Genomic DNA, 22,101 nt, shown 5'->3' with positions numbered 1-22,101 from the left:
CCGAAAGCTAGTGTGCTTCCAATTAAACCTGTTGGACTATAACCTGGTGTTGTGTGATTTTTAACTTTGTACACCCCAGTCCAACACCGGCATCTCCAAATCATGACTGTTGGACTATAACCTGGTGTCGTGTGACTACTGACTTTGTCCACCCCAGTCCAACACTGGCACCTGCACAACATGGCTTTTTGCAACCAACTGTAATGAATGAAGAGGGGGAGCCAATTTGTCACATTGACAAATACCCACTTTGAAAATTTAATATATCCAATCTGGAATCACAGTAAGTCAAGAAACCTTGCCCAAGGATTCATTGTAATACTGCATGTCAATAATTGTCTTGTCCGTCTACTAATTCCCCTCTGAAGTGTACATTTTGATCTTCTGCAACCTTGTTCTTCAAAGTTCTTCTTGAACAATTGCAGAATGGAGTGGTCTGGTTTTAAATTTTTGGCCTACAGATAAAGTCTACTGCTATAGAAAATGAACTTAAAATAGCTTCTCTGATGACATGTATAGCACTGCACATTAATGGCTGGGCAGGGCTTGTGTAATATGGAGTTTTGCCACTACAATGCGAATGCAGATTATTAATCTCCCTATTCCCTTTTCCTACAGTATCTGTTTTTTTCTTATTTTGAAAACTTTCTCAATGGTCTAGACTAAGTTAGAATTGGTGATCTTTTCCCAGTATGTCTTCCTGTCCTGTTGGTCTACGAAGTCAGTTTACCTTGTGAAATTCAGCCCAGCTGGAAAACTGCACTGATTTGACCAGCGTAAAGTACTTTTAGCACTACAAAAATCTGATAAAGCTTCAACCAAGACCTCCCCTCACTATGAGCTCATCTCTCAGTGTTGTATATTTGCAATTCTCAGTGAAGTTAGCACAGTTCGCTAATAAGGGAACTATGGTCTTCCACGGCTCCTAGCTGTATGACTGGATTTTATCCAATTTAATACAGAATTGGGCTACAAATTAAAATTAGAATCAGAGGTTTTAATAACCTTCTCATATTTGGTGGGTTATTTTATTTTCAATTCTTTGTCTTTTTAAAATGTCTTGGCTTTGTTGCTGATTATATAAAGGAGCTGACCTGACTCTGACCTGAGCTGACCTGACTCTGAATACAAGCACAGGCAGTCAACATAGAATTGGAACTGCCAGTTTTGCCAATCTGCAGTTTGCTCTCGGCCTTCCATGATGTCTAGAAGTACCAGAAGGGTTAAAACATTTAACATTATTCTGATCAAGTGTTCTGTGATACCACATGTTGCTCTGATTATTGCTGTGGCTAATTTTTATTTTCTCCCATGGGTAATTTTTCAAGTTTATTCTTTATCCACTTCAGTTGAGATCCTTTGTAAGTGACTTGCAGATTGCATACTGTGACTGTTGCTGTGTATAGATAACAACAGTGGGTCTGAATACTTTTTAACAGGTGAGCACTTGATACTATATAATGCAAACTGATAACTATTTATTAATTAGTAGTACTACTTACAGTCACATGGCTCAGCAGGAGTTGACCAGAGGCTTCTTTCATCAGATCCTATTTCTTTGCAATCTGACATTATCTGACATTACTGCTAATGATGCAGAGCAGCTGATAACGTAAAGCTATTAATCCCTGTAATCTATTACAATTTTGTTTGTGAAGATGGAAAAATGCCAGTTGAGAGAAATGGCAAGCAAAAATGGAATGCATGATGAATTGAAAAGAAAACATCGTAGACTTTACATTGTAATTAAGCAATTATAACAGGAAATGTAAAAAGAAATCAAGAACGTAGTGCAGACCCAAAAACATTATGTTGGAAAGTACATTACGTATACTCTACAAGATGAGTCATAGACATGCCAGAGGTGGATAACCAAATCAATCAAGTTGCCTCAAGTTATTTCAACATTAAGATAGAACAGGGAACATGGAAGATATTTCATTAAAAGGGTACTTAGATCATCAAAGACAAGGAGAGATGAGATAGCTATTTCACAAGGAAACATCAATGAGATTATCCAGATTGTTATATTAATGACAATTTAAATCAAATTTCATTTGCCATGCCAGCGTTCCTAGTATTGAAGGCTATGAAAGTTTGTTCTTACTGCCTAAAGAGTACAAATAGAGAAAGTCAAACTTGTTGAAGTCAGAAACAGAAAAAAGACCCAGCTAATTAGATATGTGCTGCAAGTCAGCCAACATCTGTGAACAAAACAAACGTATCCATTCTTGTCAGAGATGCTGACCCACTTGTGCGTTTTGTTTTCAAATTTTTACTTCAGATTTATGACATTCCCAGTGTGATGCGCTCCCACTAGCACAAGAAGATGAGAAACATTGATAAAATGAGAAACAGGAATTTGGTTATTCATTAATGGGATTCAAAAAACCAGGAACTGTGATCTATATAGATTTCTTGTAGTAATAGGGGGAAAAAGTGATACCCAATGACAAGTCAATTAGAAAACCATTATCAATATAATAAGAGAAACAGAAAATTAGCTCCTAACAACATGTTAAGATTATCACTTTGGGCTTTTCTCTTTTAATAAGGATAAAATGCAGGAATAAAAGGGAATCATGAAACTTGTTCAGAACTTTGCTGAACATCATGCTTGTGTGACTTAGTTGCTGAAAATTAAAGGAGGGTTTATGTTGTTTTACTGGGAGCAAGATGTTGGATTGTGCACATGTAAACAACAACAGGGTTGATGCTGGTAAGAATCCATGACAGAGGAACGTGTTAAGTATGTCAGTATTAAACCGGCTATTTAATTTCAAGAGAAAAATGAGGTTGAGATAATCAAAGTTTGGATTAGGATGTGAGTAGAAAATACAATTGCTTAAGATACAATCTGTATTGGCACTGAGTACAGTTCAGAGGATGGGGAAAGAGATATCTGACTGAATCAGTAATTCACCATTTTGGACCTGATTAAATGGATAGAAAACCCACTTTTATTTTGTTTCCTTGATATGGACATTGCTGAGCCTTCCTATCCCTATTTTATCTTGATCCAAGTGTCTTGTTAGGGAATTTTAGTGTCAACTACATAGGTGTAGGTCTAGAGTAACATATAGGGAAGACCTGGTATTGGTGAAGATTTCCTTCCCTAAAGGATATTAGTGAACGAGATGGCTTTTTAGAGCAATCAACAGTAGTTTCATGGTCACCATTAGGCAAGTTTTTAATTCTAGATTTCAATTAAATTCAAAATTCACCATCTTGGGACTTGAATACATGACTGCAGAATATTTGCCTATTTTAAATAGACTTTGAGAAGGGAAAAGTCTGTGACAAGCCATTGAAATACCAATTTACGAGGTTCTTCTTAATCTCATTGGACTAATCAGTGCACAAGAACTCAGAGAAACCAGAGATTGGGAAGGTGACAGCCTAGTGGTATTGCCACTGAACTGTTAATACAGAGAACCAAGTAATATTCAGGGGACCCAGTTCAAATCCTGCCACAGTAGATTGTGGAATTTGAATTCAATAAAATAAAACCTGTAACTGAGAATCTAATGATGAGTGTTGGCCATCGGCTGCTCACACACAAAAACAGCAGCTTATGAACTGAAGTGACACGAGCCCCAGCATTGGCTTAAGCTGGCTCCAACCAGATAGCTCTAAGTGATGAGATAAGGTGTAAATCTTATTTGAAGGAGGAATAATGAGGTTATCCTAACTGTGTCTTTGGAGTGAGCCGAAAGTGGAAGACACTGACTCATCAGATAAGCTAACAGTCAACAAGGACAAAACACCACAGTTTGTGAAGATAAGGAGAAAGGATAAAAATGAAGGATTTCAGCCTGCCAGCAACAAAATCTCTGGAGATCAACTTCCACAAAAATTGTGGACCCCCCTGCTTGGAAGTGTGGAGATAACCCTGAAGATTTGCGAGAGGTGGCCTGACCAGCATGAGCTCCTGTTCTCAGGTATTAGCCATTATTTTTGTTGACTGTTCAGAGAAAGTCATGAAAACCCATTGTGAGTGTTCCTAGATTTTATCCTTGTTTGAAGTGCATGCCTGTGTTTACCTTTTCTGAACCAAATAGTGTTAACTAAACAAATAAAGTTAGTGGTTATTTGATACAGATTTGACTCTTTTCATCTTTATACCAAGCCAATAACTATTGTCAAGGGCAGTAACCAAGCAAAATGACCATGAATCCATTGACAATTGTCAGAAAAACCCATCTGATTCACTAAGGTCCTTTAATGAAGGAAACTGTCATACTTACCATGTCTGGCCTCCATGCGATTCAGACCCACAACGTGGTTGACTCGTAACTACTCTCAATTAGAGATGGGGAATAAATGCACTCATCCTGTGAATGAATAAAAAAAAGGCAGGTGGTCTCTAGCATTCACTACGCAGCAGTAGGAACTGAAGACACCAAGTTCATGAGGATTTAAATGAGGATGGACCATTTGGCTAGCTTTGGCGAGGGGAAGGAATCTCCAGGGTAACCATCACAGTCAATTTGAGAATTAAAAGCTGTCTGCCTAGAAAAAATGGGGGAAAAACTAAGCAAGTGTCAGGAGTTGAGAACAGCCTTGACCTAGCTCCTGGAGAATGAAGTTTTTACTTAAGGTACAGAGTAATCATTAACCATTGAGGAGATTTTCTGTTGCATTAAAGGTTAATTGAAAGACCTTTACTGTGTACATTGCCTGCAAGAATGAGTTCATACCATATCTTTTTGAGCTTGTTTATTAGAATAAAAGACATAGAACTTGAAATATCTTCATGCGGCCCTTCCAGTCAGTCACTGTCAATGCCAATATCATTTTGAACATTATTGGTGTCTATGAGTAACATAAACTGGTTTATAAAGCACCTTTAATATAATAAAATGTCTCAAGTAACATACCATAAACTTGGCCAACTAAAATATTTCATAAATGAGGGTGAGAGGGGGAGAGTGGCAAAAATAGGTTGGGTTTTAGCAAGGCATATTCAGAGTTTAGTGTCTAGTCAACTCAGAGCAAAGCCACCAATCGACTGAAAATGCAGAATGTGCAAGAAACATAACTGGAGTACTGCAGAAGTTTCAGAGGGTTGTAGGACTGGTCATGTTGACAGAAATTGGGAAGAAAATGATTATGGAGAAGTCTGAAAATGAGGACAAGAATTTTAAAATAAAGGCATTGCCAGACCAGGAGTTAATGTATGTTTTAGGCACTGAGTGATGGATGAATTGGATCTGATGTTATTAAGGATATGGTCAACAGATATTTGGAAGAGCCTAAATTTATTAAGGGGGAGGTCAACCAAGAAAATATTGGAGGTACAGGTCTCGAGCTAACAAAGGCATGGATGAAAGTTTCAGCAGCATTTTCCCAAAACACACCTGGGGATTAATTATTGTGGATCCTCTCCCAAAATTTCCCCAGCACACTAGCTTAAAGCTATAGAAACTCTGGAAAAATCATTACACTTCTCCGCAGAGCAGAGAGAGTGCTGCATTGTATAAAGTGCCTTCAGAGAAGATGCTGAACCAAAATACCAACATTATTCAGAAAAATCTTCTAATGTCCTTCCCAACAATATTTCCCAAACAAAACCCAATAAGAAGATTAAATGTTATTCACTTCAAGCTGTTGATGGGATAGGGCTGGTGCAGTCTGGGAGATGTCTGCATGCATTCAACTCTCACTGAAACATGTGAAATGCTTTGAAACATTTCAACTATCTGATAAAATATGGCATAATTCTAAATGCATTTTTAAAACTTTGAGACCTCTAAACCGTAGAGGCATTGCATGTGTGAAAAGTAATCAAGTTTCATGCATTTGCATGTCTACTAGCTATCAAACCAAATTACTTCACTTGTGAATGAAGTGCATGAGTAAAGAAGCCCTCATGGAACTTACCTGGCCTGATTATATAAAGAACTATGTGTGCATGAACCTAATGTGGCTGCAATAGAGCTTACATTAAAAGGGTTGACCTTAAAAGTATCTTTGCTAGCTCATAGCTGAATTAGACTTCCTGCATTTGAATAATAGGTACATGTAGTCTCACTAGCTATGTATTTGAAATATTTGTTAAATGAATCATAACACGGTAGGAAAGGAGTTTAACTAAAGAATACAAATCAGTGTCAGGCATTTATAGTCATAGATTAATACAGCATGGAAGCAGACCCTTTGGTCCAACTCGTCTGTGCTGACTGGATATTCCAATCTGACCTAGTTTCATTTATCCCATATCCCTCTGAACCCTTCCTATTCATAAACCCATCCAGGTGTTTTTTAAATGTTATAATTATAACAGCTTCCACCACTTCCTCTGGCAGTTCATTCCATACATGCACCACCCTCTGCATAAAAAAAATTGGATCCTATTGAGTTGAAAATCCAGCTACATAATTGAAATTACAATATGTTCAGATCTTCTGGAAGTCTCCTTGACTTCTTTTCTGTTTCTTAACTCTCTCATGGGATGTCGGCATTACAAGCAAAGCTAGTATTTGCTCCCTATGTCAAATTGCCCTTGAAGTGAATAATTGTAAGGCCATTTCAGCGACAGTTAAGAATTGACAATTGCTATGTGTCTGGAGTGGGTAAGGAAGACCATGTAAGGGTGGCAGGTTACCTTCCTTAATGAACCAGATAGGTTTTTACCACACCTGAGGATAATAGTTATTGCCACAATTGATGATGCTAGCTTTGAATTCAGATTTATCTGTGGAATTTAAATTCCAGTAGATTCCATTATTTGAACTCATGCCCCTAAAGCCTGTTTCGATTAGATTACTTTACAGTGTGGAAACAGGCCCTTTGGCCCAACAAGTCCACACCGCCCCGCCGAAGCGCAACCCACCCATACCCCTACATTTACCCCTTACCTAACACTACGGGCAATTTAGCATGGCCAATTCATCTGACCTGCACATCTTTGGACTGTAGGAGGAAACCGGAGCACCCGGAGGAAACCCACGCAGACACAGGGAGAACGTGCAAACTCCACACAGTCAGTCGCCTGAGGCGGGAATTGAACCCGGGTCTCTGGCGCTGTGAGGCAGCAGTGCTAACCACTGTGCCACTGTGCCGCCCATAAATACGAGTCCAGTATCACTAGGCCACCCTCTACCCATAAAGCCAAAGGTTTCACAGGATGTCAAGAAAGTTCCTATGGAATTTCAGAGGCATTGTTTGCCACCTCACATTGACATTTCCGAAGGAGTAATTAATGGGGGAAAGCCAATTATAGCATAAGCTGAACATATCACTGAGAACTCAAAGGGAGAACTGCTATTGCTTCTGGATTACAACATGTTTTCAAAGCAATTAAAGAGACACAATTGACCTTTATCAGATGTGGTGTCATCTGATGCTAGCAAAGATACTTTAAGGTGGTCAGAAGACAATATAAAATTCAATGTGCAATTCTAAAGAGAATGTAGGGTATACTCTGGGTGTACATGTGCACGGATAATTCAACGTGTCAAGACAAGTGGAGAGTGCAGTTAACAAAGCATACTCATCCTTGGCTTTATTAATGGAGGCATAGGTTATAACAACAAGAACGTGATGTTAAACTTGCACAAGCCATTTGTTAGACGTCAGCTGTATTATTGTATGCAGTATCGCAGTTGTTGGCTCCACATTATAGGAAAACAGAATACATTGGAGCGTTTGCAGAAACACTGTACAAGAATGGTTTCAAACCTGAGGCACTTCAACTATGAGGATAGACTGAAGAAGTTGGAACTGTTTTCCTTGGAGAGAAGAAGGATGAGAGGGGTTTTGATAAATCATGAATGTTCTGGAATAGTAGATACACAGAAGCTGTTCCTGCTCGAAAAGAGAAAAAGAATGAGAGAGGCAGAGATATAATGTGATAAGCAAAGGACACAAGAGTAATGTTGAACAAAAAATGTTTTCTTTCTGCAAGTAGTTAGGATATGGAATGCATTGCATTGCCTGAAAATGTGGCAGAAGCAAATTCAATTGAAGCATTCAAGAGGGCACTGGATGATTATTTGTGTAGAAATGCTATGAAGGGTTAAGGGGAAAAGATTGGCAACTGAGTAATAAATCTGGTACAGGCATGACCCAGATTTCCTGCACAACATTTCCTGCACAATAACAATTCTGATTTCATAATCAGTTCTGAATTTCATAAAAATATCATCAAGGGTGACAATTCCTTCAGGTCCGGTAGTTCTTCCTGTGCTTGAATTGCAGCAATTAAAAATACTGGAACATGGGAATGGCGAAGAATGTTGGGTAAAGTATCTGTCTGCCATCTTTACCCAACCCCCACCTGAACCTACCATTCCCACAGGGAATCAACTTCATAATTCCTAGAAACGACATTGACCCTGACTTTGCCGACAAAATAGAAAGAAATTTAACATGTTTATTATTACTATTATAGTTCTCCAGCAGCTTGTAGCATGGGAATATGTTTGTGAATTGTGAATCACCAGAAGTTACTGGATGATTTCCACTGCATTACATTAAAACAACACAGAAAATGAAGGCTGCAACTCAATAGTATGAACAGCACCTTAACTGTGATAATTGATAATGCAACGGTAATCAATTTCTCCAGGACAGAAATGGAATTATTCAAACTATTCGATTTCGTTTCTACCGGTTGAGACTTCTTCAAAGTGTGTTAAAACATTTTCAACTTTACCTTTTAATATTTTCTTCCCTATTACCTTTTCTGTGCTTTTTCTCTCTCTCTCTATGATGGAATGTAAAACTTTCTAAACTCCGTTGTGGTAGCGGTTGATGAATCCAGTGGCAGTATAGGCAAATTGAAACATATAGAATCCAAAAGCATAAAAGTAGTTTCTGTGTCTATGTCAATTATTTGAAGATAACATTGGTGGATTAAGCTATCCTGACCAGTGTCAGTCGAGTAGAAGAGGTTCTGCAGATGTGTGCCACTTGTGGTGCAGACAGTGCCCATGGAATCCAAGTTCTTGGTGTCCTTCTGTCAACAAAGGATTAGGTTACATCATAGAAAGAGAGGAACTGATATTTTAACTGAGGAACACAGAGCTTCAGTGGACTTTGTGACTGAGTTTGAAGACCTACACCCCACATAGACTATTGAACAAACTTCTAACATCACTTGGATGGCACAGTGACTCAGTGGTTGGCACTGCTGCGTCACAGTGCCAGGGACCCAGGTTCAATTCCATCCTCGGTTATCTGTGTGGAGTTTACACATTCTCCCCGTGTGTGGGGGCTCCAGTTTCCTCCCACGGTCTGAAAATGTGCAGTTTAGGTGGATTGCCCATAAAGTCCAGTGATGTGCTGGCTAGATGGATTTGCCATGGGAAATGCAGGCTTACAGGTGAGTAAGGGAGTGGGTCTGGGTTGGATGCTCTTTGAAGGCTGGTGTGGACTTGATGAGTCAAATGGCCTGTATCCATACTGTAGGGATTCGATCTATGAATTGCAGTTGTGTCTTCCAATTAATGTCAAAATTATAATTTATAAACAGCCATAATTTGTCTATTAATTCATATTTAACTAATTGGATGGTAAACACAGATTATGTAGCTACGTCCCATAATATTGCACCAGAGAATTCAAAAGTATGATCAGGATTCTGAAATGATACTAATGAATGGAATGTTTTAAATGCAGAAAATTCAGATAAGAGTGTTTGTTCTAGTATAGTTGTGCATGAGTCTCTGAAAAAGAATTCTGTCACACAGTATTTAGACACAAGTGTGACTATGCTCCCATCTAAGCTACAAGGAGAATTATCAAAGAAGAGACAGACAGACATAAGAATAGCACCAAGATTTATGAAAGGATTTCCGCCTCAAAAGCCCATGGAAATTGAATGCATGTATAATGGAGCAATTAAAATTAGGAATGAACAAGATGCCAGAATTAGAGGATGATTATTGGGTTTATAGTGGTCACAGAGTTAGAGATAACTGGGGTCAGAGAAGGAGATGGAAATAGTGATTAAAATTTCGATAATGAGATGTTGGACCAAGAACCAACATAGGTCAGTTAGAACAGGGCTGTAGGGTGAGCAGGATTGATTCCAGTTAGAATACAGGCAGCACAATTTCAGGTGAGATTAAGTATATGTAGGGTGGAAGATGGAAGGCCAGCCAGGAAAATATTGAAGCAGTCAAGTTCAGAGGGGCAGAAAATACATTGATCCAAGACTTTGGATTTCAGAGTGGATGAACTGAGGTAGGATATGGAAGAGACACTGTCACCTGCTAAATGCAATGAGAGATTACTTTAAGAATTAACCTGCATTTTTATAGTGATTCTCATGGCCACAGGATGTCTCAATAAGCTCCACAGTAAAAGTTTTATTGCTATAATGTAGGAAACACAACCACTCAGCAAACTTTTATACACAGAAATATTTGATTTTATGATGTTGACTACAGGATAAATGTTTGCCACGGTATGGGGAAATAACTCCCTGCTGTTAAAGTCAACACTTCCAAAAGTGCCACATTCCATTAACATTGTACTGGAGTTGGCTTTGAGTTTGCAGCTTTGAGTTGGCCCATGCATTATATTTCAATATCCAAATTGGCAGGTGAGGCTTCTGCCTCAATTGTTGAGTCTAAAATTTCCAATTGACGCAGTTTTCTCAATAATTATCTGTATTGTGCTAATTTCTAAGTAAATAGAGATGCGGAGCATCAAGCAGAGATAAAGTTCACCACATAGACAAGATGTAAAGATGTGCTTGTGTGTTTTTCATTGGAACTTTAATCTTGATGAACAGTAATTGATCAGATGGCCTGAAGTAATGCTTCAGTTGTGAGCTGCTGTATATTGATTGAGATTTGTTATTCGAATGGAAGAGTATGACCATGTTCAATTATAAAGGTGAGAAGGTACCACTTCATAGACTTGAAATTAATATCACAAAATGTACAAAGTCAGAAAACTACCCATTATGTTCTTCGCATTGTTCAAGAGAAAACCATTTACAATGAAAAATCCACAGAAAGATTCCTTCTTTGCTCTGACTCCTTATTAGTATCTTATAATTTAGCACAATCAAAACATTATGAATATCATTACAATCTTGAGAAATGAATTCCACATTGTTAGGAGATTATAGCCTGACTGAGTTTCTGACCTGTTCACCATTGCTGGAGGTGTTAAAACCAATGGCACTCCAAAAGGAAGACTGAAGTTGAGTTTCTCCATTTGTTCCAAATAGAATTTAAAGAAACATTTATTGTAAAGAATTTTTAACACAATATTTTGAGTGACAGAGAGCCAAAGGGTATTCAAAAGTATTGGGTAGTAACTTGGTGTCTCCTGGCATTGAAGATGACAGGATCTGTTCAAGAAGTTGAGCCTAACTTTGGTGAAGGAATGTGTAAAGACTTCAGCTGATGAGGGAGTAGGATGAAGACAATTGCACAATGGGGTTTTTGGTGAAGTCATATAAGGTGATGTGGTTTGAAAGTGCTAGACTCAGTCTGGTTAAGAAGTTCAAAAGTGAATTGGGAAAGAGGATTGTTTGCAGAAGCCAAACTGCATAGCTTCAGTCTTGGCAATGTTTAGAAAAAGTTCAGCATCAGATAAACAGTCATACAAACCTTTATTGATGATAACTTCCTGATAATGAAATAATATCAATCCAAGGTATATCTTGTTTTGTCTTGTTATTCCTTGATACAGGTAGTCTGGAAGTAAAAGCAGTAATACCTAAGTCCTGCCAACGGCATATTTACTGAACATAATAAATGGAGGATTCAAAAGAATCATTACCTTTTGAAGTGGTTTTTGAACCAGTCTGAGAACAAAAAGAGCTGTGGTTGTGTTTTTGGTGATAAACAACAATCAGCAGCAACCTCTGTTTCATTCCGTCCTCCTTCACCCTAAAACATATAACAATTACTCTCACTACAAGTCTCACATACATTTCCTATTTCCATAAGTCAAGCTCAAAGAAGGTCACCACTAGGTAATGCCAAGACCAATAAAATTACCACGATCAAGATCAAGAGGAAATACTAATTCTCCTTTTGTCAAGAGTGAATGGGAGGAATATGCCCACCCCCTTGCTGAGATTAAATGGCCAATTAATGCACTGTGAGCAAATTCTGCGCAGGTATGAGGTCTGGTGTGATAAGTGGAGATGGTGATGATTCCAATTGTAATGTGTTAAGAACTCAGTTGAAAGAAGTGTGGGAAATTTGCAAGCTAACGTCATGTACATTTGACCTTTCACTATTTACATACAAGTGATGGCGGAAAAGTTATATCTGTAAGTGCATAGTAGCTGAATAACTGCAATCAATGGACTGATACTAACTGGGCAACAAACTTGAGAATCACATACAAAGTTATGCATTGTCATTTGCCTCCACTCATTTTGATTTGTGGTCCAGTTGGTAGAAGGAACCAATGCAGGAGCACTGCTGTCATCTTGTGGCTAAATGTAGCAAAAACAGCATTGAGAATCACTGAAATCTGTAACAAAGCATTTACACAATATCTTCTATTGTCTAAAAGAAAAAAAAGTTCAAAGAGGTTGTAGAACTCTTGTTACATTGCTCATAGTGTTATGACGGGAAGGTCAACACTCCTCTCATAATTAAAACCGAAACAGACAGAGAGAAGTGCCTTGCCTTGTAATCTGATAAAGAAGTGGGACAAGGTTATAACCTGCCTCTCACACCATCAACAATGTGTTATAAGAAGTGGTTAAATGAAATGAAATCCTTTCACTCACACTACAATTATCAAGGAGCAATTTACTTATCTAACTCCAACAGTGAACAAAACAAAATTCCGAACAAACTGAAGACTTACTCCCCAACTTCTGCCTATTCCCTAGCTGAAATAAATTCTATTGGTACGCTGTTCAATAATACAGGTCGCCCTTATATAAATCCAAATAATAAGAGTAATAAATTAAAACTTAGCCTCTCAAAGTTCACAGAATGGATCCTCCTGAACTTTCTGTCATCTTCCACTGTCCAAAATGCCTGCTTCGTCATTTTCTGGTGTCAAGAATATTCACTACATGTGCTGTGTACCTTTATGAATAGATGGTGTCTTTTTTGAGAGCTGGAAAATTCTTATCTCTTCAGATGGCAATTGGCTCTCCCCTCTCTGTTCAATTGCCCCCATCTTTATACCTGTGCAGATGTATTAACTTCTTTACAAACTGATTGGTTTGAGGTAGTCAAAACCATCAGATTTAATTTTAATTATTCCTTAGTCTCCAAGTGCCTTTTTAAATTAATTGGCTGAATTTAAAAAGATTTGTTGTCTTGGTGAATACATTGCTTGGCTGTTCAATACAAAATGTTTCAATCTGCACACCTGCACTTTAACTGCTATTCAGACATCCATTTTAACTCTAAGCATGGAAAAGAATACTATCCTTCAAAGGGATGATGCAAAGCTTTCTCCCATTTTACAATTTCTTACACAACAACTTCGTGACAATAGAAAATCCAGGGATCATTTCTTACTTTGGTCTCCGGGCACCAGTATGTAATATTTTCAGCCATTCAACTCAGCAGGTCTATGTCAGTTAATAGCTCTACTTGAGCATCCTCCATTCATCCTACTAGCTTCACCTCTATCCTATCTCCTTTATTTACTTATCCAGTTCCTCTGAAATCTGTCAATAAGATTCGCCTCAGCTACTCGATGTGGTTGCATGTAAGCAAATGGTACGGCTGATATTTAAGGGAATATCACAAGGACCATAACAAATATACATTGATTTAAGGCACAAACACAAAGGGCATGGGGAATAACCATGGTTAATAACCATGGTTAATATGTTAAAGATTGTATTAGACAAAAGAAAGTGCCTTAAATGAGTACCAGCAATTGTGGTAAGCCTGAGGATTGAGAGAAATCTCAGAGCCAACAAAAGAGAGACAAGAAACTGATAGTGAAAGAGAAAAGTAAGTATGAATTCACGCATATGAAGAACATAAAGGCATACTGTAAAAAATTCTATCAATATGTCAAAGGAAAAAAATATAAGCAAGGACAAGCGTATTTATCATAGAGAAGATGGAACTGGTGGAGAAACTAAACAGTTACTTTGTGTCTGTCTTCACAAAAGAAAATTATTCAGAAATACAAAAAAACTTGAGAGCTGAACGGCTAGATAAAATTAGTATCCGTAAGGAGGTAGTGCCGGAAGAAGTCACTGGATTGAGCATTGATACATCTCCTGGACTTGCTAAACTTCATCCCAGAATGTTGAAGAAAGTAACAATAGATATAATGGAAGCATTGATGTTTCCTTTTGTAATTCTACAGATTCTGCTGACTGGAAAATAGCAAACGTAACCTTACTATTAAGAAGGAAAGAAGAATTGCAGGTATGTTTGCTTGATGTCTGTTGTGTGGAAAATGATAGAATCTAGTATAAATATATAAATAGATTTATATAAATATATAAATAGGTTTATATATTTTTTTAAATAGCAAAATTGAACAGAGTCAATGTGAATTTTGAAAGGGAAATCATGTTTGACAAATTTTTTGGAATTTTTTGACGATGTTACATGTAGTGTTGGCAAAGGAGAAACAGTAAATGTGGTATTTATGGATTTTCAGAACATATGATTATATGACCAATAATAGGCCACTTGCCCTCGGTGCCTGCTCCACCGTTCAATAAGATCATGGCTGATCTGATTTTTGACCTCACCTCTAGACTCCTGCCTAGCCCCAATAGTCTTTTATCCCCTTGATAAAGAGAAGGCCACGCACCTCTCCCTCAAAAATATTTAAAAATTCTGCATTCACTGTCTTTTGAGAAAGGGGTTTCCAAAGATTCACAACTTTCTGAGAGAAAATAGGTTTCATCTCTGCTTTAAGTGAGTGGCCCTTTGAGTGGAAAGCTTTTAATAAGGCAGGTTTTTGAAATAAAGTTAAAGCATTTATTGGATGGGCTGAAGGGCTAAAATTGTTGATGATATTTGACAGCTGCATGACCTTGAATGAGTCCTGTGAACATTCTTGTACGTGCCAAAGATGGCTTGTTTTCTGAATTTGCTTTTCTGTGCCTTGCTCTTTGTTACACTGTGTAAGAGAGAGAGAGAGAGAGAGAGTTTAATTCCAAGTTGTCAGACTTGACCTCGGATGGGGATCGCGAATGATGCCAGGAACTAACCTAAGCTTCCAGACCAGCCATCAATCAAGGGATCCCCAATGGGCAGAAATATGTGAGACTTACTGTTTCTTCTCCTTCCCTTTTCATCTTTTATCAATAAATGTTCATATTTAAGATAATTGCTGTTGTTGAGTCAAATCCAAAAGAACTGACTGAATACACTCTGTGATCCAAGAGATTTTTGGCGACGAGGATGGGATTTGGGAAAATATTTAAGAGAAGGGAACAGCAACTTGATGCTCCCAAGACGGTTCGTATTCCAGGATGGGATGCAGTAGACTCTGGGTTCGGGTCCATTGCTAATTTGTTAGCACAGTTAGGACCCCCCATGAGAATGGGGGCGTGTTTATAACCAGAGAAAGAGAGAAAGGAGGGTTATGGTAAGCGGGTTTCTCCAGAAGTAAGGACAGTGTATTGAAAATGGAATGTGAACAGCTTTGCATTCTAGAGAATTAGAAGGCTGCCAGGCCAAAGACAAGCAGCTTGAGGCCGCGTTGATGGTGGTAAAACAGATTACTATAACCCTAACAGAAGCAGTTAAGGCAATGCAGGAGATAGCTGAGACTGTAGAGGAGAAACAGAACCAGACAGTAAGCTGTTTGGTGCTGGTACAACAGAAAAAGAGAGCAAAACGATGCAATTGGAAAGTCAACCCAGTCAAAGTGCGTACATGATTAACCTCACAATTTGCACCTGACCTTTGGGATGGAGACATTTTGTATTCATCTGATTCAGAGTATAAATGGATAGACAGGGCAGGGGATACCCCACCTCCAGGGCCATCTTCAGAAAAGGGAATAAAAGCATGACTCCTAATAACGAAAAAGGACAAAATCCACAAAATTCTAGAGTAGCGAGAGATCACTCTATGTCCATATTGCTGGACTTAGGGTCATGCTTCAAGCAGATGTTGGGTGAACTCTTTGCCTCTTGGCTGACACGGTCATGGGACCAGGGCACCGCACATATCATGCATAGTGCCACAGAGTGAGGGAATCTGGGAGCATTAAGTGCTGATCCACATGTGAATATTGCTGTGAAGAACATAGGGAAAGCTGGATTGTTGTGGAGTGTACTGACACTAGCAATAGGAAACAAGGACCCTTCCCCGATAGATTGAGAAGGTGATGTAGAAAATGGGAAAGCATACTAGAAGGTATAAAACATTTGAGGGATTGGATAAACAAGTGGGTACGTATTCTCAACAGTTTCAGTTTCCAGACCAGGAAGCCGGAATGAGGAGCTGACTGATGCAAAGTGATCTGGGCTGGATAAGAGGTGTCCTGTTAGACCTATTAGGGCAAGCCCAAGGAGAGGCAGTGGGACAGGTGTATCTGGCGTAGGGACAGCTAGAGGATGTGGAGGCTGTTAATCAAAGAGTGAAGCGCACCCGAGCAAGCGACAAACAGGGACAACAAGGTGGAGATGGACTGGGTTTGAAGGTAAAACGAAAGATAACCAGAAGACAAATGGTCACAGCATTGCTGAAAGCAGGAATAGAGAGAAGTAAGATGGGTGGAATACCAATGGACACCATTTACAAAAAGTGGAAGACACAATGCTCTCCAAAGGGTAAGGAAGTAAGAGAGACAAAATCAGATATGGAGGGAGGAAAGTAAACCACACCGACTACATGTCCCACAACATCCCTAAACCCCAGCCTGGAGAAGGCTAGGCCGCTGTGGAAAGCCCACAGCTCATCGATTAGGTGGGAGGCTGGGAATCCAGGGTCCTTGTAAGGATGTTTGGAGGTGGGGATGGGGGTTGGGGCAGGGAGGGGGGGGGGGGGCTGCAACTGGAAAGGTTTCATGTCCCTATCACCATTTATTACAGGAAATGAAATGTAAAGAGAAACCTCAAATGTCTGAAGGACACGGGTGGGGTGTATTTCATTTGGTTAATCGAATTCTGGATAATCGAATGCCAGACAATACAGTTTAGCCAAGCATCGGGACCTTGCTATCTTGCTGGATAATCCGATATTAGGGTCATCAAATGCTGAATAATCGAAGTTCCTCTGTATAACAAGATATCGCGTTACTAAACTGTGGGACAGAAGTTGCCATTATACATGGCAATCCACAGAGATACATCAGGCTCAAAATGACTATTAATGGATTTGGTGGGGTGGTAACACTGGCAGTTAGAACAAATATTAGAATAACCTTGGGGAATGGATCCCCACGAGTAGCCCTGGTATTGATAATCAACATTCCAGAAAATATTATCAGTATGGACTTATTGAGAGGTACACCTTGCAGACCCTACTGAGTATTTTGGTATACAAGCTGTGACAATTACTGTCAGCAAGGCAAGATGGGAACCCCTCATTAATCCTCCACTCCATAAAGGTGGTCTGGGGGGAGACAAGGTCATTGGGGATACTATATCGGGCCTGTTAGCTCCAGGAATTGTGACACATGCAGTATCTGTGTACAATAGCCATGTATGGCCTGTAGAGAAGCCTGATGGAAGTTAGTGAATGACTGTTGATTACCAGCAACTCAACAAATATGCTCCTCCACTGTCAGTGGCCATGCCTGATGTGGTCAATGTCATCGAATGTTTGTCACACGAGCTAGATGCCTGGTATGCCATCATTGATCTAGTAGATACTTTTTTCTCGACACTGATAGCCCCGGAATCACAAGCTCAGTTTGCTTTTACATGGAAAGATCGGCAATATATCTACTGTGTAGGTTTCCACAAGGAGCAGAGTCAGTGTCTGCACACTTATACTGACTTGTGGGTGGTGGCTAATGGAATTGCTGTATGGATGCTGACCTGACAGTCACATGACTGGAAGTTTGCTATAGAACCCCTGGGGAGAACAGAACTATGGAACTGATTTGGCAAAGGCACAGCATATAACAATTACTGTGTCTCAGTTGATGCCGGTGTGAAGGATGGTTCGGAATTTGCTGATCGCAGCAATATAGTCAATTCTGCTATAAAGTGTGTTTCTTCAACCTGAATTGGCTTTAATGCGATTGAAGAATATGGACCATATTTTGTAGAACACGGACTTTCCTTACCTGTATTGACTATGATGTGATCCCAGTCCCATTAGTTTAAATAGCGCTGCTAATATATGATTGTCTTATAACATGGGATCGCATAGGAACAGAACTATGGCGTCATATCAGAACTGACTCTATTGTAGGTGGATGGTAAAAGCCAGAACAGTTGAAGATGCATCAGAAGAATATCACACTGGATGTTCCACATTCCTTATTACCCTCAAGCACCTGGTCTTGTAGAATGAATGAATGGGTTCTTAAAACAATTAAATTATTGACTCCTAATCATATGTCACATGACTGGCTCAAAGTGCTGCCACAGGCATTGTGTAATCTAAATAACCGGCTTCTGAAAGGAGGGACACCAATGAGTAAAATGTTTGAAGGAGGTGGCTAACTCCATCGTCCCAATAAATTGACAATGCCTGATGACATTTGTACTGGGGGAGAAATGTGCATACACCACCTCCAACATCTGCCTAAAACTGATTGCTTACCCATGGTCACGGTGCTACCTATTAGATATTGATAACGCGGCAGGAAGTATCAGAGTGTATAGGCAAAGGGAAATTAATGAAAAGGGGGTGAGCAATGGTAAGATGTGATTTCTTCACAGAACCATGTGGATTTATTATAGATGCTGCTACGGATGGATTCATCAGTTGGCAATGACTGTACTTAATCTCAGGAAAGAAGCCACTGTGATCATTAATTTGATGAGACAGGTCGTTTTGCTATAATGCAACAGTTGTAGAGTCATAGAGATGCACAGTACGGAAACAGACACTTCGGTCCAACTCATCCATGCTGACCAGCTATCCCAAACCAATCTAGTCCTACCTGGCCCATATCCCTCAAAACCCTTCCTATTCATATACCCATCCAGATTCATTTTAAATGTTGCAAGTGTACTAGCCTCCAGCACTTCCTCTGGCAGCTCATTCCATACACATACCACCCTCTGTGTGAAAAAGTTGCCCCTTAGGTCTCTTTTATATCTTTCCCCTCTCACCCTAAACCTACGCCCTCTGGTCTCCCCCGACCCAGCGAAAATGACTTTGTCTATTTATCCTATCCATGCCCCTCATGATTTTATAAACCTCTATGAGGTTACTCCTAAGCCTTCAATGCTCCAGGGAAAACAGCCCCAGCCTATTCAAACTCTCCCTATAGCTCAAATCCTCCAACCCGGCCAACATCCTTGTAAATCTTTTCTGAACCCTTTCAAGTTTCACAACATCTTTCCGATAGGAATGAGACCAGAATTGTGCACAGTATTCCAGCAGTGGCCTAACCAAGGTTCTGTACAGCTGCAATATGACCTCCCAACTCCTGTACTCAATACTCTGACCAATAAAGGAAAGCATACCAAACGCCTTCTTCACTATCCGGTTGTGTTCCTTTGCAACCTTGCACTATAGAAAATCGTGCTATGGAGAATCATTATTGAAAATCACACTGTAGAAGATCACTAATAGAAAATTGCTATACTCTTTCAGCAGAAAATCCACATTATCCAAACAACATCCACAATTTGTCAATCACATTATAGCCAACTCACGCTGACAAAACTCTTGTTATTGCAGAAAGACCTGTACAAATTGCTGTTGTTGAGTCTTTTTCTAACTACATTTAACCTAGTCCAAAAGAACTGCTTGGATACACTCTGTAATTCAAGACAGAGTGGATGGGATGGGGGGTCATGGGAAGCTGGTGTTCTGAATACTAGTATTGGTGAAGAATTCGTCAGTAGAAAGCAGAGAATAGGAGGAAACAAATCATTCTAAGGATGGCAGACAGTTATCGTGGGGGTGAAACAATTTTATTTCTATAATTGTTTGCAATCTTCATAAGTGATTTGTAATTACATTTGTTGATTATGGCAAATTGGATGGGAATATAAGGATGATGCAAGGAGACTTTAAGAGAACTCGTATAGGCTAAATGAATGGTCCAGAACATGACAGATGGAATATAATGTAAATAACTCTGAAGGTATTCACTTCAGTACAGATTAAAAACACAGAATGGCAGAATATTTCTCAATTAGTGAGAAGTTGGGAAGTTTGGGTATTCAAAGGGACTTGGTGTCCTTGTTCATGAATCATCAAAAGTTAGAATTTGATGCAACAAGCAATTAGGAAAGTCAGTGCTATGTTGGCATTTATTTCTCGGGATTACAGGAGTAAAGTAAAAATGTTTTGCTGTACTAGTATAGAGCTTTGGTAAGATCTCATCTGGAATATTGTGTACAGTTATGGTCCTTATCTAAGGAATGTCATAGAGAGAATGCAACATAAGTTCAGATGTAGAATCCCTACAGTGTGGAAACAGGCCCTTCAGCCCAACAAGTCCACATCGACCTTCCAAAGAATAATCTATCACCTATATTTACCCCTGACTAATACACCTAACTACACATCCATGAACATTATAGGCAATTTAACATGGGCAATTCACCTAACCAGCACATCTTTGGACTGTGGGAGGAAACTGGAGCACCCAGTGGAAACCTGCACAGACACAAGGAGAATGTACAAACTCCACACAGACAGTCATCTGAGGCTGGAATTGAACCCGGGTTCCTGGCGCTGTGAGGTAACATGCTATCCATTGAGTCATTGTGCCATCCCACCTAATTAACTCCTGAGATGGTGGGAATACTTTGAAGGGGGATGTTTGAAGAAACTGGATATGCATTTTTGCAAACTTTAAAGAATTGCACTGGTGATCTAATTGAAACTTTAAAAACCCTTATAGGGCATGAGCAGCTAATATTGAAAGGATATTTCCCAGTGGGTAACCAGAGGACTCATTCAGGATATGGAGCAGGTCACTTAAGACTTAGATGAGGAATCACTTCTTCATTCAGAGATTGGTGAATCTTTGGAATTCTTTATTCCAAAAGGCTGAGGAAATGCAATCATTAATCAAGTTCAAGATAGAGATTGCTTGGTTTCTGGAGACTAATGACATTAGAAGCTACAGAAATAATGCAAATAAGTGGCTTTGAGGTGTTGGTTAGTCAAGGTCTAGAATCACAGGACTACCTTGATGGGCTGAATGGTCTACTCATGTTCTGACATTCCATATTCCAACCACATATTTGGTGAATTTGTAGTTGGACTTATCAATAATTACCTTGTATTGTTGACTCCTGGTTTTGCACTCATCCAAAAGTTGAAATATCTTCTGTAACTTCTTGCATTATTTTATAGATCATTCAGCCTTCTCTTTTGTAAACAGAAGAATTCAAGATTGCAGGCATTTTAGATTTTAGATTTTCAAATATTAGTTCTGGTATCAATCTTGTAAAACAATTTCTGCACCTCTCCAGTATGTGTACATATTTTGTATAATACGGAGACCAAAACTGTATACACTACGCCAGTAAATATCTGTTACAGATTTAACAATGCAGAGAGTCGTGGCTCGAGGATTAACCTGAATCACCTAAGAGATACAAATCATGAAGCCTGGCAGACATCGGCCTCATTTCATGGGACTGACAATGGCATTACTGTATATCACAAGATTTATGTTTAATATAAAACTTTGCTGCCCATGTCTTAGCTCACTCCATATTTCATGCAGCTAACAACCCTGTGTTCCCCATCTATATCACCTCGATTTAAAAATGTGTGTCCTTACTTTTAAGTCCTTGCATTACCTCATCATTCCAAATCTCCAAACTCTTCCAGTCCTACAATGTTCTGCGATCTCAGATCTCCTCCGATTCTGGCTTCTTGTGCATTCCTGATTTTAGTCACACCATCATTTTTGATTAACCTTTAAACTGATTAGACCCTAAGAGTTAGAATTCTCTCTAACCATCTATCTCTCAACTCCACTGAGACCTTTAAAACCAACAAAATTGTCCTGGTTTGACTCCATTACATTTGTTTGATAATATTCCGATAAATGTCTTTATTATGTTAAAGGTACAAGATAGAT

The sequence above is a fragment of the Chiloscyllium plagiosum genome, chromosome 6 (genome assembly GCF_004010195.1).
Source record: "Chiloscyllium plagiosum isolate BGI_BamShark_2017 chromosome 6, ASM401019v2, whole genome shotgun sequence".
NCBI lineage: Eukaryota > Metazoa > Chordata > Chondrichthyes > Orectolobiformes > Hemiscylliidae > Chiloscyllium > Chiloscyllium plagiosum.
The sequence above is the reverse complement of the archived record's forward strand: the minus strand, read 5'-3'. Positions refer to the sequence as shown.